Source organism: Panthera pardus, unplaced genomic scaffold (assembly GCF_024362965.1).
Source record: "Panthera pardus isolate Hobbes unplaced genomic scaffold, ASM2436296v1 HiC_scaffold_7, whole genome shotgun sequence".
NCBI classification, from domain to species: Eukaryota; Metazoa; Chordata; class Mammalia; order Carnivora; family Felidae; genus Panthera; species Panthera pardus.
The window spans coordinates 76,343,152-76,359,378 of NW_026527002.1; the positions used below are offsets into that span (position 1 = coordinate 76,343,152).

At 41.5% G+C, this 16,227-nt stretch overlaps 1 long non-coding RNA gene across 1 annotated transcript; it reads right to left on the reverse strand.

Annotated features, from left to right (window-relative positions):
• Nucleotides 1-1,053: 1,053 nt before the first annotated feature.
• LOC109273081 (uncharacterized) lies at nucleotides 1,054-11,592 on the reverse strand. The gene is made up of 2 exons (XR_002082734.2): nucleotides 11,450-11,592; nucleotides 1,054-1,303 (listed from the first exon to the last, which is right to left on the reverse strand). It is a non-coding gene; the product is annotated as an uncharacterized LOC109273081 (long non-coding RNA).
• Nucleotides 11,593-16,227: the final 4,635 nt, after the last annotated feature.

The following is a 16,227-nucleotide window of genomic DNA, read 5'->3' on the forward strand; positions in this document are numbered from 1 at the left end:
CATCCTCTGTGCCTCCTGCCCCCATCCAGCAGAACCACTATTCCAAACTACGTGCACACGATTCCCTTGCTTCGCATTTTTCGGCATCTATATGTATTCCAAAACAAAGTACACTTGGCATTGGGCTGTTTCTCCATCATTATTTTGAAAAGGCCTTAATGCTGTGTATTTGAGATTCATCTTTTTACTGAAAACTATGCATCTGTGTTTTGTTCACACTATCGATGGAGCTGCAGCTTGTTAATTTCAAGTTTTAACACTATATTGACTATACATTACATCATGTATCCATTCTTGTGTCGATGAGAATTTGAGATATTTCCAGACTTTTTAGTATTTTTTAGACGCTCTCTGGATACACAACCTCCTGACCAAGGGATTTTTCACTTCTCAACTTTTACTATGTGAATGGCTGAGGGATGATGTCTCACGATCGTTATTTGTCTTTCCCTGAATACCAACTCAGAGGAAGATACCCTTATACGTTTATATGCATCTTCTGGCCAATAACCATATACTGAGTAACTTTCTCAGAATCACAGAACCACCAGGCTGGTATTCAAGGCAAAATCATTCAGGTTTTCAAAGCTAGCCCTTCCGTGCAGTTGGCCACAGTGATGTCAACACTAGAGCAGACACCGTTAGTCTTGACGTGGCTTTCGGCTCTGAGAGTTCTTTGAACTTCTTGCTCAGTTCATTGACAGGAGATGTCCGCTATCCTAATGAGATATTAGAAACAGTCGTCCAAGATTCTTCGGGAAGGAAAAAGAGATCTTTGAAAAACTTTACAGGATAAACAACTGAGGAAAAAAAAAGTCAAACTTCCTTTCGTGTCATCATATCATATCAGAGTTGGAAGAAAACTAGACATATGTGTGGCCTCTCCCAGCTGTCTACTCGGCTACTTTATTTTACAGCCGAGAAAACTGGGAGACATACTTCCAGGTGACTTCCTCGGGGTTCCAGTATGCCAATGGAAGAGTTGTAACCAGAAATTGGTGTGCATATATTTCAGTTATCCGTTGCTCTGGGAAAAACCACCCCAAATTTCAATGACTTTAAACCATACTTATTTTATTTACACATAATTCTGTAGGTTTTCCGTGTAGGCTGTGTAGGTGGAGGCTGGGCTCAATCAGGTGTTTCTCACCTCGTACTGGACTCACTTGGAGGGACTTTGGTGGTCTCCATCAGCTCATGGCAGGTTGATCTAGTGGTCCTCAGCTGGAATGGCTGGCCTCAGTTCTTTGTGCTCTTGCCTTCCTTAGACTAGTCCGGGCTTCCCCTGGTAGCAAAAGAGATCCTGGTGGTAGAGAAGATAACATCCGGTCTTCAAGCACATGTCTAACTTCTGCTTCTTCACATTTGCTAGGTGTACTATTGGCCAAATCGCATCACAGGGTCAAGGCCATGTTTAAGGGAGGGAGGGATGCACCTTCACTCGTGATGAAAGCAACAATAACATAACAATTGTTTTTTTCACAATGCAAGTTAATTGTTTCAATTAATTGAACTCATAGCCGAGAACAGTTTTAGGTTTATAGAAAACTGAAACAGGAAGTACAGAAATGCCCCCACATACTCACTGTCCCCCACCCTCTGCCCACAGTTTCCCCTGTTGTTAATATCACGTATCTGTGTCGTACCTTTGTTACAGTTGATGTGCCAATAGTGATATGCTGTTATTAATAAAGTCCATTGTTCCCAGCAGGACTCACTGTGTCTTTGTGTCTTTGTGACTTTGTTAAATGTGTAATGCCATGTATCTACCATTGAGCTGATATGCAGAATAGTCTCCCTACCCTCCAAATCCCCTGTACCACCTGTTTCTTCTTCTTTTGACCCTCACCCTCAGCCCCAGCAACCCACAACCTCCTTGCCATTTGCCTTTTCCCTCCCACATGTCACATAAGTGGATAGCCATGCCATATATAATCTTTTCAAACAGGTTTATTTTATTTAGCCAGATTTTAAGGTTCCTCCCTGACCTTTTTTCCCCCGAGATTTTATTTAAATCAAATTAGTTAACATATAATGCAGTATTGGGTTCAGGAGTAGAATTTAGTGATTCACCACTTACATATAACACCAGTGCTCATCCCAACAAGTGCCCTCCTCAGTGCCCATCACCCGTTTAGCCCATCCCCCACCCACCTGCTCTCCAGCAGCCCTCAGTTTGTTCTCTGTATTTAAGAGTCTCTTATGGTTTGTCTCCCTGACTTTCTTTTTTTTTTTTTAATTTTTTTTTTAACGTTTATTTATCTTTGAGACAGAGAGAGACAGAGCATGAACAGGGGAGGGGCAGAGAGAGAGGGAAACACAGAATCTGAAGCAGGCTCCAGGCTCTGAGCTGTCAGCACAGAGCCCGACGCGGGGCTCGAACTCACGGACTGTGAGATCATGACCTGAGCTGAAGTCGGACGCTTAACCGACCAAGCCACCCAGGCGCCCCATGACTTTCCATGAGTGAATAGCTCATTTCTTTTTATCACTGAATCGCATCATCGTATCCATTGTACCATCGCCTATTTACCCATTCACATATCGATGTACGTCTTGATCGCATCCAACTTTTGACAGTGAGGAATAATGCTGATGAAAACGTTCCTGAACAGATCTTTACGTGGACATACCCTTCCAGCTTTTGGGAGTAAATACCTGGGAGCACGATTGCTGGATTGTAGAGTAAGAGTAGGTCTACTTTGTTTGAAACTGCCAAACTGCCTTCCAGAGAATCATTTGCGTTTCGATCAACAATGAGTGAGCATTCCTGTTGCTCTAAGCCCTCAGTGTTGCCAGTGTTCTAGATTTTAGCCATTTCCGTAGGTGTCTGGTCGTATGTTGTTGTTATTTTAATTTGTAATTCCCTCATAGCACATGATCTTGAGCATCTTTTCATGTTTATTTGGCACCAGAGTCAATCTACAGATCAAGCTGGGCAGAAATGGTATCTTGACATAAAGGAATGGGGGAAAAATACAACCTTTTCTCTCTCTCTCTCTCTCTCTCTTTTTTTTTTTTTTTGCAATCTACAACACAGAACCATGTTTTCAGCAACAGTGTATCTCTTCTTTTTTAAAAAAAATTTTTATACATTTATTTATTTTTGATAGAGAGAGACAGAGCACAAGTTGGGGAGGGGCAGAGAGAGAAGGAGACACAGAATCCAAAGCAGGCTCCAGGCTCTGAGCCATCAGCACAGAGCCTGACGCGGGACTCGAACTCACAAACCGTGAGATCATGACCTGAGCCGAAGCCGGACGCTTAACGGACTGAGCCACCCAGGCACCCCCAGTATATCTCTTCTTATAGTAAACCAGCTGTATGCAGTTTATATACAGAAAACTTCCTGACATTTATCACTTCTTAGGTATGAGCCAGGAAGTGGCACTTACTATTTTACATATTATTTTCCTCAAACATCTAGAGTTGGGCATTAAGATCGTCACTTCAGAGCAATATAAATCAATATTTAAATGGATGGGCTGTGGCTAGCACTCTTCGCTCCTGGAGTTGCCCTGTTCTGATCCCTGGATTCAGGCCCCATCTCCCGAGCAGCTGTGCCAAAGATCTTACAGCTTTGACCAACAGGAAGCCCTAGAAATGCACTGAGAGGTAGGAGAAAAGCAAAGCAAGGACCTTTCTCTCTTTCTCTTTCAGCCTCGGGCTGTGTGTCTTACCGCTGCTGTGTCTGATGTGAAGGGTCATCTCTCAGCACACAGATCCCCCTTGCTTTCTTATGGCCCAGACCCTGGTGACAATACCCTCTTCCTTGGTGCCACCAAGAGATGATGGAGGCTCCCTGCCTGGTAATATCTCACTTTCCTTCCCCTCCACTGCTTGGCCTCCCCTCTTCATCTCTTTCATCACCTGTGAATCCAATTCCCCGTGCGAAACCCATCTACATTATTTATGGCTAATATTTTATTTTCTTTGGTTGGACTCTGATTCATACAGCAGCCTTCCCAAATTTCCATAGATTTTTAGAGGTAAAGATAAAATACAGGCCCAGATTGAATTCCCAAGCCTCCCATTGCATGCTGCCTCTCATGTGAAATATTTATGTATAATGTGGAATAAAACTTCTAAAAAATAATTGATGCCCTCAGAAAGATTTGAACACATACTGCCTCTATAAAACGAGAACAGTATCATCTGAAATAAAAATAAACATCAATTTGATTCACCAGTTTAGAGACAAATTCAAAGAAAGCCCCCAGGAAGTAAAACAAAAAGTCAAAGTGCTGGATATTTGGAGAGGAAACATTTACAGATTATCTGGAAAGATGTTTAAAATCATGTGATATATGGGGGCGCCTGGGTGGCTCAGTCGGTTGAGCGTCCACTTCGGCTCAGGCCATGATCTCACAGTTCGTGAGTTCGAGCCCCACGTCCGGCTCTGTGCTGACAGCTTGGAGCCTGGAACCTGCTTCGGATTCTGTGTCTCCCTCTCTCTCTGCCCCTCCCTCACTCATGCTCTCTCTCTCTCTCTGTCAAAAATAAATAAACATTAAAAAAAATCATGTACTATATGTGCAGCTTTTAGTAGTGAGGCCCTTGCCCATAAGTCACACTTATAAAATCTGCACAAAAGATTAAAACAACAGCAAACGTTTTCATAAGTCTCCCAAGGGGGGAAGAAATGAGAGCACTGTCTGCTGTACCAGGAAAGATTTGAAAGTGTGTGTGTGTGTTTGTTTGCTTGTTTGTATTCTCTCTCTCTCTCTCTCTCTCTCTCTCTCTCTCTCTCTCCAGTTTTTTGTTTGTTTGTTTGTTTGTTTTTTGCAATGAGATGATTCCTCAGTTTCCACAGACTGTTCGAGTGGTAGAAAGTCAGTATTTGTGGTGTCAACGTCAAGAATTAGAGGCAGGAAGGACAGATGATAAAAGATGAGAGAAAGGGGCTACAGAAAGCGAGAGACGTGAGAAATCCTAATGTAAACTCTGGCTTCCAAACTATGCATGAGAGGCCTTGGGAGATATCAAGGGGCCCCGTGAAGAGGCAGAAGGTGGAACCTGAAAGAACCCACAAGAGCTTCTAGCTCATCCCCAGAGAGAGACACTAGTGAGCTAACAAAGGGCAGATGCAATTTGCAGGAATTTTGCCAGGTGAGATAAGCCTAAAATAAAATGTGCAAAAGAGTACACTCTTTATTTTTTTAAATATTTTTTTTAACGTTTATTTATTTTTGAGACAGAGAGAGACAGAGCATGAACAGGGGAGGGTCAGAGAGAGAGGGAGACACAGAATCTGAAACAGGCTCCAGGCTCTGAGCTCTCAGCACAGAGCCCGACGCGGGGCTCGAACTCACGGACCGCGAGATCGTGACCTGAGCTGAAGTCGGACGCTTAACCGACTGCGCCACCCAGGTGCCCCAAGAGTACACTCTTTATAAGGCCATTCATGGGATGTTCCACAGAACAGACGACACCGATGTATGGTGAACAAAAAACGGAAAGGTGTTTGGCACTCTGCAGGAGTGAAAATTGCCTGGGAAGAGGCATCAAGGAAATTCTTATGTCTTGAGACAGAGATAAGTTATACAGGGGTATGCGCTTGTTAAGATTATACACCTAATATTTGTGCTTTTCGTTGTCTAAAGACTTCAAAAATTGCATAAGATAGAAATATGCATAATAATAGAGCACTATATTTCAATACCTAGTCAATGTAGACACCATGCTAAGAAAACAGTATCAAAATTACCCAGTGCACAGGGCGCCTGGGTGGCTCAGTCGGTTAAGTGTCTGACTTCAGCTCAGGTCATGATCTCCCAGTCCGTGAGTTCGAGCCCCGCGTCGGGCCCTGTGCTGACAGCTCGGAGCCTGGAGCCTGCCTCGGATTCTGTGTCTCCCTCTCTCTCTGCCCCGCCCCCCCAACCCCCCTCATGCCCTGTCTCTCTCACTCTCAAAAATGAATAAATGTGAAAAAAAATTAAAAATTACCTGGTTCAAATTAGAACACTTGAGTACAAGGGAAAAAAGAAAACTTAAATGTCAATTATGAATCCCTGAAATGGCACAGGCCCAAAAAGGTTTATAGGATCAAATGTTAAAAATGCTTGTGTCTCACATACATTTATTACAAACATTTTTTAAGGACAGATAAAAAGATGTAAAGTTCTAGTCCACATTTTACAAGGTCTGCAAAACTTCACTGTCCACACTGGAATAAAATGGCAGAAGGAGAAGGGCACCTAGCTGGCTCAGTCAGTTAAGCATCCAGCTCTCGGTTTCCGCTCAAGTCATGATCTCATGGTTTGAGCCCCATACTGGGCTCTGCGCGGATAGTCTGGAGTCTGCTTTGGATTCTCTCTCTCCCCCTTTCTGCCTCTCCCTGTTTCTCTCTTTTTCTCTAAATCAATCAATAAACGTTTTTAAAAATAGCAGAAAGAGAGAGAAATATAAGCCAACGTAACTTACACATTCAAACTCATAAATTCCAATTAAAAACCAGGGGCTTTCATGAGCTGAGTCTAGGGAGACTCAGATACACTACTAAATTGCAACAAATTAAAACAGTGACCAACATTTCAGAGAAAAGCATAAAGAAACGTTTAGATTATTTAGATTTTACTTTGACAAAGTGCAACTAAATTTTAAAATGTAGTTTGTTGAAAGTCATCACATTTAATAAAACCTCTGTTGTTATTGCTGTAATACACTTATTAGAAATATTAATATTAGAACTCAAGTTGTATGAGTTATTGGTGTTTTTATTGTCATTTTCCTAAAGTCACGACACAACAGAATTCCCCTGTTTTCTGTTTACCCCGTATTGGCTTTCTGCATATCATCATCGAAGGAAGGATATTTTTGCCACTTTTGAGAGTTTCAACATTTTCTCCAACAACCTTTTAATCATTTGATATTAAAGTGCATATCTTACATTCATTATTTCTCCTCTTAATTTGTTTTTAATCTAGTTGAAATGATGAAAATTTTTTCCATTGTTTTCGTGTGATATCCCTGGCTAGTGTTTCCAAAATTACTACTCTCCCCACCTTCAAACACCGTCCTTTTACTTTGCTTTTTATTTGCTCTTGCAGATCTTGAGAACATTCATCACTAACTGGCACTTTAATTTTATAATTCGTTCATTGTCTGCGTCTCCCGATAGAATATGATCTGTAAATGATGCAAGGATTTTACTCATTTGGCTGCGCTGTTATATCCCAACAGACAAAAGAATTCCTGACGTATAACCATCGATTTATGAATATTTATTCAATGAATTAATGGTTTGCACCTACTTCCAATGATTTTATTAACTCCTAGATGTCTACATCTTCTGGAATAGCTGTCATTTTGTCTTGCAATCTGTTTATGTTGTATTTATCAGACTACATGCCTGATAAATACAGTCTATCATGACTAGAATCTCTGACGATAGCTCACTATATAGCCATGATTGACGCTCAGTGCTAAGTAGAGAGGAATGTTTGAGTGGGGATTAATATAATTCATCAGACCCCTAGAGTACTTTCTTTTCCTTTTGGTTCTTTGGCAATCTCAAATGCTGACTCCCATTAGGAATACTTAGATAACGAGCATCCCTGCATTAATAACAAAGCTCAGTAATACGTTTAAAAAAAACAGTAAAAGGCCAAGCTTAAAAATATATTTTAATTCTAAAAATGCAAGGAAGCTTCAATAATAGAAACTACTCCATCTCCTTAAAATATTATGACAGAAAAAGAAAATATGCTCATCTAACTAGTTAAAAAAATTCCTGAGTAAATGAAGAAATCTACTTCGTTCAAGGATGACAAGAATCAATACTGTAAAGACCATCTTCCTCCCCAAATTGATCTATACATCTAAAGCAATCCTAATCACATCCCAATAGCATTTTTCATGGACTTTGACAAAGTGTTCCTAAAATTAATATGGAAGAGAAAATGTAGAAGAATGCAAGAAGCTAACTAATATTTCCATTAAAAATGAGATTAGTTTGATCAGATATATATGTGTGTGTGTGTGTGTGTGTGTGTGTGTGTGTGTGTGTGTATAAAGTTTAACTAATTAAAGGAAAGTGATATTAATGCAAACTGCACACAGACTGGTCATTAGAACCCAAGAGAGAGTCCATAAATAAAATAAATTTGCATGCATTTGGAAAGTCAGTGAAGAGCTGGAATTTAAGAGGGAGAGAGCTGTTCTACAACCCTCATGGGCACAGTCCCTATTGACGTCCGTGTGGATGGTGCCCCCTAGCGAGATGGACCGTGCATTACATGCAGGCGGCGCAAGGAAGTTCTGCCTTTCCCATCCTGAAGGAGCAAGTTAATTAACGTGTTGTTTGCGATCATTTGGTCATGGATTTGGAGAACAATGAACAACACTTGAAATATCTACACAAATAAATGATCAAAGAATACTGCTTTTAAAAAGAACTTCAAAAGTGTTATAAGAAACTATATGAGCACATGATTATAATATCAGTGTAAGGAGTTTTCTTTCCAAAGACACAGAAAGCAAAATCGATGCAGGAAAAGATTGAAAACTTTAACTGAATCAACCTTAACTTCATTTGTATTAAAAACAGCTTCATACACAACTGTTAAAACACAAAGGAAATGCTGAGGAAAAATATATGCTGAATTGTCCAAAATATGTATCGAATACCTCCAAATAAATTTGAAAAACATAATTTTTAAAAGTTCTACAACTTAGTACCTGGGTGGCTCAGTCGGTTAAGCATCTGACTTTGGCTCCGGTCATGCTCTCGCAGTTTGTGAGTTCGAGCCCCGTGTCGGGCTCTGTGCTGACAGCTCGGAGCCTGGATACTGTGTCGGATTCTGTGTCTCCTTCTCTCTCTGCCCCTCCCCCACTTGTGCTCTGTCTCTATCAAAAATAAATAAAATATTAAAAAAGTTAAAGTTCCACAACTTAAACGTTCTTCCAAGAAGACTAGATACAAATTACAAATAAAATAAAAAAGATAACCTAGCTACTAAGAAAGAAAATCAAACCTGTGTGGTACTTCTGTTACAAAATAGATTGGCAGTTTTTAAAATATTGGGGCGCCTGGGTGGCTCGGTCGGTTAAGCGTCCGACTTCGGCTCAGGTCATGATCTCACGGTCCGTGAGTTCGAGCCCCGCATCGGGCTCTGTGCTGACCGCTCAGAGCCTGGAGCCTGTTTCAGATTCTGTGTCTCCATCTCTCTCTGCTCCTCCCCTGTTCATGCTCTTTCTTTCTCTGTCTCAAAACTAAATAAACGTTAAAAATAAATAAATTTAAAAAAATAAATAAAATATTGAATCATATTAGTTGGCAAGCGGAAGGAATCATGATATATGCCGTCATAAAATGCTATAGGCATTGAAATTGGATAAAGTTTTATTTTACATTTCCATTAAACTGGAAGTTTTAAATTAACTATAATTAATCCATATGACCAAAAAATTAGAGAAAGTGAATCATAACTCTGCACTAACCAGAAACATTTTCCAATCTTCATGTACTTGAAAGCAAAATTCAGAAAGTCATTTTATACTGTACAATGAAAATGAAGTACAAACATCCATGAAATGTGTATGTTTATACACACTCATGTATATAGGTAATATATATGTAATATGTAATATCTCTCACATACATCAAATCTCCATCCTTGCTTTCATAGGTGAAAGCATACGAGAGCAAAGGGACATTCATCATATCGAAATAATTTCCCAGAAAAGTCCTCAATTTAAAATATATAAAATTGTAAAATAATATGAATTACATTATGGGATTACTGTGGGAAATATCTTTTAAGTTAATTTACTTTGTTACTTCCAAGTTTGATATTTTTCTTTCTTCAGGGACTTGTATTTCAAATCGATTTAATTTGTCGCTCATACTTTCTCTGCCTTGCGCCAGGCAGAGTGAGCCAGAGTGCAGACAGGGTATCAAGACTGCCTCTGAAAAGGATGAAATCTTGCCATTTGCAACAACATGGATGGAACTGGAGGCCATTTTGCTAATTGAAGTAAGTCAGTCAGAGAAAGACGGATATCATATAATCTCACTCGTGTGGAATTTGAGAAACTTAACAGATGACCATGGGGGAAGGGAAGGAAAAATAAGATACAGAGAGGGAGGCGAACCATAAGAGACTCTTAAATACAGAGAACAAACTGAGGGTTGATGGGCATGGGAGGGTGGGGGGAGGGGAGATGGGTGATGGGCACTGAGGAGGGCACTTGTCGGGATGAGCACCGGGTGTTGTATTTAAGTGGCGATCATGGGAATCTACTCCTGAAGCCAAGACTACACTCTATGTTAGCTAACTTCACGCAAAAAACATGCCTCTGAGTTGGTATTTCTATTTCGTCTGGAAAGGAGAGCCATGGGCCCGTCTCCTCCTCGCCAGTAGCTTGATAATCATGCCTCCAGCCCCCTGCCTTTGCTTTGCACACTGCATTGTCCCGTCCAGGGCTAAGAAGCCTCATGAATTAAGCAGTTATTAAGAGAATTTTATATTGATTTTTATATTTATTTTATAAATTTGATCCAAGCCTTTGTGAGTAATGTATATTCTGTGCTTAAAGGGAAATATATTATTTACATTGAATACCTCACACACCGTCTTCAAATACCTCTGAAACGCATTGTAGCATCTGCCTTTTAGCATGTGGTTCTTGACATGAAATAAAATATTAACGCTCTATATTTTATACTGTAAATAATTGATGTTGTTGTCCCACGGGCTCTGAGTGATATCAACCTTCAACGTACGGCCCTTCTTCAGATCAAGCCAGATCTCTTCTCCGCTTCGAAGTTGAGAAGGTTTCGGAGGAGAGCAAAACAATGGAGAAAGGGTGATAAAAGGTGTGTGTGTACGTGAGTGTCAGTGTTCTGTCGCAGATGCGTGTGGAGCTGGCTGCCAGATTTGCTTGAAACTTCTCGGGATGTTGCGAACCCCGTCCGAATCGCTCCACGATATAGTGTCAACTTTTCTTTCTGGGGCCCCTTGCTTCAGTCACAAGACTTCAGAAAGGATGAACATATTTTCTAGACGAGGATCCTGGCTGAACCACATCTTTTCTCTCAGGTCAAGCACGGATTCTGTCAAGAGTGCCTTATTTTGCTCGGTTTTATACATCTAATGTTTGGCTTATAGGATGGGGGGGAGTGAAAGAAGAGGAACATGAAGCCCCCGTCAGGCAGGAGAGAGGGCGCATGCCTCATATTTTTTGCAGCAAAATTCTAGTTAGTCAGAATCCAAGGAAAACCATTTATGACTTGTTAGCCAACTTTTTAATAATTTCAACAGCTCAAATAGGAAGATAATATTCCCACGCTGCTTGCTACACAGCTCTCTCTGCCATCACACATACCCTCACATCACTACCCAGCGTGATATAGTCACACGCACATACACAGACACCAACTCCCGCTGACACACACACACTTAAATGCCACAAAGACTCCTTCTCACAGACACGCATTCCCTCTTACCCATCACTGTGATGTTGTGCCGTAGAATAAGGAATATATATTTACTCTTCATCCCCGTTTCCGGCACAGAGCTCCTATAATCCTTGAGAATTTTTCAATGATGAGAGCGACAAAGGTATCTCTTGTTATGTTCATAAGGTGATTGTTGGACCGCACTCATGAGTGGGAGCTGGTTGCCAGGGCAACACATCTTGTGATTAAAGTGTTGGAACTTACAGTCCCGCGCCCTGACTTCCGGGGGAGGGGAGAGGAGCTGGAGGTTGAATCAGGTGCCCATGACCAACGATCTAATCCATCGTGCCTGTGTAACGAAGCCTCCACAGAGACCCAATAGGATAGAGTTTGGAAGGCTTCCAGGTTGTTGAACCCATGGAGCTGTGGAGAGAGTGGGGTGCCTGGAGAGGGCACAGAAGTCTGTGCCCTTGTCCCGTCCCTGGCCCTACACATCTCTTCCCTCTGGTTGTTCCCGAGTTATATCCGTTTATAATAAACTGGTGGTCTAGTAAGTAAAATATTTCTCTTGAGTTCTATCGCCATTCTAGCAAATGAGATGAACCTAAAGGAGGTGGGGTGGGTCATGGAAATCTCTGACTTACAGCCAGTCAGGAGTACAGGTAAATCTGGATTTGCAACTGGCATGTGAAGGGTACAGAGCCCTTCACCAGTGGGGTCTGATGTTGTCCCGATAGACGGCGCCAGAATGGAGTTGAATTGTAGGACATCCAGCTCATGTTGCAGAGAACTGCCCTTTGTTGGTGGTGGAACCCCCGTGTTGCATCTGGGTCCAGGAACCCTCAAATAAACACTGACATGTAGGCATATATCTGTAAATCTATCAAACCACAACAGCTGCCGTGGAGCCTGGATACAGAGTTTGCACCCCTGACCACCGCCCTGCACTGCCTGTCTGCAAAAGCATTCACATCGCATGCTTCCCCCCCCCTAACCTCAAGGTGACTCAGAACTTAAGTCTTCGGGGCTTGGTGAAGGTCACTGTTTTGGTGGCAGTACTAAAATCCACCACTTATTCTTTCCCTTTGCAGTAGAATCTGCAAAATATAAGACACACGTCCAAGTTTCAATTCTGGATAAACTATTAATTAGCTAATTCAGTATGAGTGTGAACCGACCTCTGAATGGGACATACTTATTCTAAAACTTGTCTATTTGAGATTCAAACGTAGTCGGCCAGACCGGCTGTAAATTGGTTGTAAATCGCACAACTCAAACTCTAAGTGAGAAGGAGGATAGAGGAGAAAAATACGCTATTTTAAATTTACATTGTTAATTTACTTTCTAAATATTAAAATGAAGTGCAAGACCCAAAAACAAAGAGAAAATGATGCAGATAAGGTGATAATTGAACTAGGAAAAGCACATCCTAGTTCATCAACATCAGGCACCCAGGTCTTGGCTTCTAATACAATCGTCTCAGCAAAGAGACAAGGATTCCTTGGAGAAATGGCCGATTCTAGGACCGGGGCGGGAAATACACAAGAGTAGCCTGATGTATCTCCTGCGGCCAGAAAGTAAGAAGCGCTAAAGCAAAATGCACGGAGCAAAAACAAACAAAAGGAAAACCACAATGAGGTTGTATGTCAGGGGACCATAGGGAACAAATAAAGAGCTTCCTATGGCCCAATCCAGAACAACTTGGGGAGCAAACTTAACGAAGGAGGTTGATATTATAGCCCAAAGTATATAATAAACATCCATGAGGCCACACTGGTATAAATACCTGACTAAATCAATCAGTCAATAAAAATCTTTGATGCAGAATTCCAAACAATTTATGTAGCCACTACCCTCTGGAGGAAGTGGAGCCTAACCACCCCCACTGGTCTTACGCGTGTGCTGCACGCAAGGAGCAACTCTGAAGTCGAGAAACCTACAAAATGCCCCCTCAGACGGGCATCAGGCTCACGTCAGCGGTGGTAGTATGTGCTCTTGATGTGGTTTAACGGGACTAGCACTTCCCCTCTGTGCTCCTCCTTCCCCGAACTCTTAACTCCGGCTTAATCACGAGGAAAACATCAGACGTGCCCCAGTAGAAAAGCATTCTGCGAAAATACCCAATCAGTATTCCTTAAAACTGCCAAGGTTAGCTACAGCAAGGACAATCTGAGAAACGGTTATAACTCGGGGAGTTTAAGGAGACACGGCAGCTAAATGTGATGTGGCATCTCAGGTGAGATCCTGAAACAGAACAAGAACATTAGGCAAACACTAAGGAAATCTGAACGAAGTATAGACATTTCATACTAATAATATATCAGTATTAGGAAATGTAACAATATTAGCAGTTGTACTAAATGTGCTACACATGCGGGAAAACTGGGCATGAGGTATATGGGAAGTCTCTGTATTATCTTCTTAGTTTTCTGTAAACTACCCTAAAAAAGTGAAGTTTATTAAAAAAAATTAAATCAGAGTAGGCAGGCAAGGAAGACCTAATTATAGAAAATCTTCCTTTCTCAAAGGAATTTGGGGGAGAGTTAAAAGTCACCCTAACGACATTCTACCCATTGGGGAGGGAGCTTTCCTGGGACTCTGCGGAGCATAAGGGAAGAGAAAAATCTCTGATGTGCACTTGCCGACACCTGTTTCCACCTGCCCAAATGGGAAAACCAACGACCAGGGTTTTCTGCCTCTGCCTCCGTGTTTTGAACAAATATGGTATGAATCACCATGGGTTTTATTGTAATTGCGGTATAATTATATGCGGAGAACAGGGAACGTCGAACTATCAGCCTCCTCTCCATGGTGTTCCAGCAGAAGGTAAACATGGGAAACCTAGTGAGGAAGCACCACAGTATCTCTCTGCTGAGCAATGCACAAGTGCTCACTTCACGACGCAGAGTTCTTGTAAAGTCGGCCTTGGATGATGTATTGTAGGCTTTTGACAATATAGTAGGTTTGGGGCTCCTATTTCTCCTATCGATCTAAGATGTGTGGATTTTGCCATCTTGTTGACTACCAGATGAAGGAAAGAAGCACAAGAAAGAATGAATGTAAAATGACTAATCTTGAGGGAGACCAGTTAGCTACTTGGCTGCCCCGAGTGAGGAAGGCTCTGAAGATTGGCAGAGACAGAGTTTCCAGTCTTGCTCTTTAAGACCCAGGAGTCCTGCCTCATACTACATGCAATCCAATGAGTGTCTCAGATGTTGACCCAATTAGAAATACCTTCTCCCAGGGGGTCTGTGTGATTCTGTCGGTTAAGACCCCAGCATTTGATTTTGGCTCAGGTCATAATCTCTCAGTTCACAAGACCGAACCCAGTGTCGGGCTCTGTGCTGAAAGTGAGGAGCCTGCTTGGGATTCTCTCTCTCCTTCTCTTTCTGCCTCCCTCTCCCCCTTTCTCAAAATCAATAAATAAACTTAAAAAATTACTTTAAAAATGTCTTCTCCCCTGAGGGTGACTTATCAGGCACCAGGCAGAGACAGCCTAGGCAGGAAAGAGGCTTGAAATTCTTTTCTTACCATAAGTTGGGAGAAAACAGTCATTGCAACCCAAAGAGTTTACCAATTCCTGGGAGCTAAGATTCTTTATTTTTAGTTGAAAGAAATCATCTGTCTGCCTTTCCCAGATAACTCTGAGATCTCAGACCCAGAAAGGATTCTGAGAACCTCTGCTGGCTGAGGGGATGGTTAATATGTGAGCCATAGATAAATCAATGGGAAGCATCACAAGACAGGATACAGGTACAAATGGAACCAGATTCAATACACATAGGCATCCTGAAATAGAGTCAGTCTGAGAGGAAGTACAAAGTGAATATCAATAATACAATGTTAGAATACTTCTTATTGCCGTGTGGAGCATTGGGTGAACATATTGTAATCTTATTGATCCCATACTTGAACATGAAATAATTTTACTCCTTTGGTCCTCTATATAATGAGAGGATCACATTTGTTGACACCTTGCAGCTCTAAATAAAGAATTCCATAAGATGCTGCATTTACAATTGCATAGATCAAAGCGTCAAAGGTATTTATGGTGAGGGCTGGATCTGGGTTAGATAGGGTCAGTTAAGATTACTGGTTCTATTTAATGTAGCTCCTGTCCATAATAGAGTATATTGCTGTGTGGATCACCATCTAGTAGGTGAGGGATGGACGTTATAGATCAGTGCACATGGACACCGTAAGTATGTAACCAATGCACATCCGAGACTGTATATTTAGCACACGTCTGGCCACAGGTAAGTTAATAACGGAATGAATGTGACTTAAAATAACATGGATTAGGGGCGCCTGGGTGGCTCAGTTGATTAAGCGTCTGACTCAATTTCGGCTCAGGTCATGATCTCACTGCTCTGCGCTGATAATGTGGAGCCTGCTTGGGATTCTCTCCCTCTCTCTCTGCCCCTCCCCTGTTTATCTCTCTCTCTCTCTCTCTCTCTCTCTCTCTCTCTCTCTCTCTCCCTCTCAAAACTAAATAAAAACATTTAAAATTTTTTTAAAAAAATAACATGGATTATTTTATTTTATGAGATGACAGGAGGCTTAGATTTGGTTCACATCTCAAGCATGTCATAAAATTCTGTCCTTTCTGATTTTTTTAAAAAATCTGCTTCCTTAATCTATTGGCGATGTCCCAACAGATGATAAAACATGATTGTAAAATAGCTGTGACAACTCTAAGGATTAGATCTTCATACAACGATGTTTGTAACAGGAAGATATAAGTGTGCTCTCCTCAGTACCTCTCTCTTAATGAAGAAGCAACAGCTCGCCTAGAAGCCTGCCCTGCTTCTGTCCACCAGGAGATG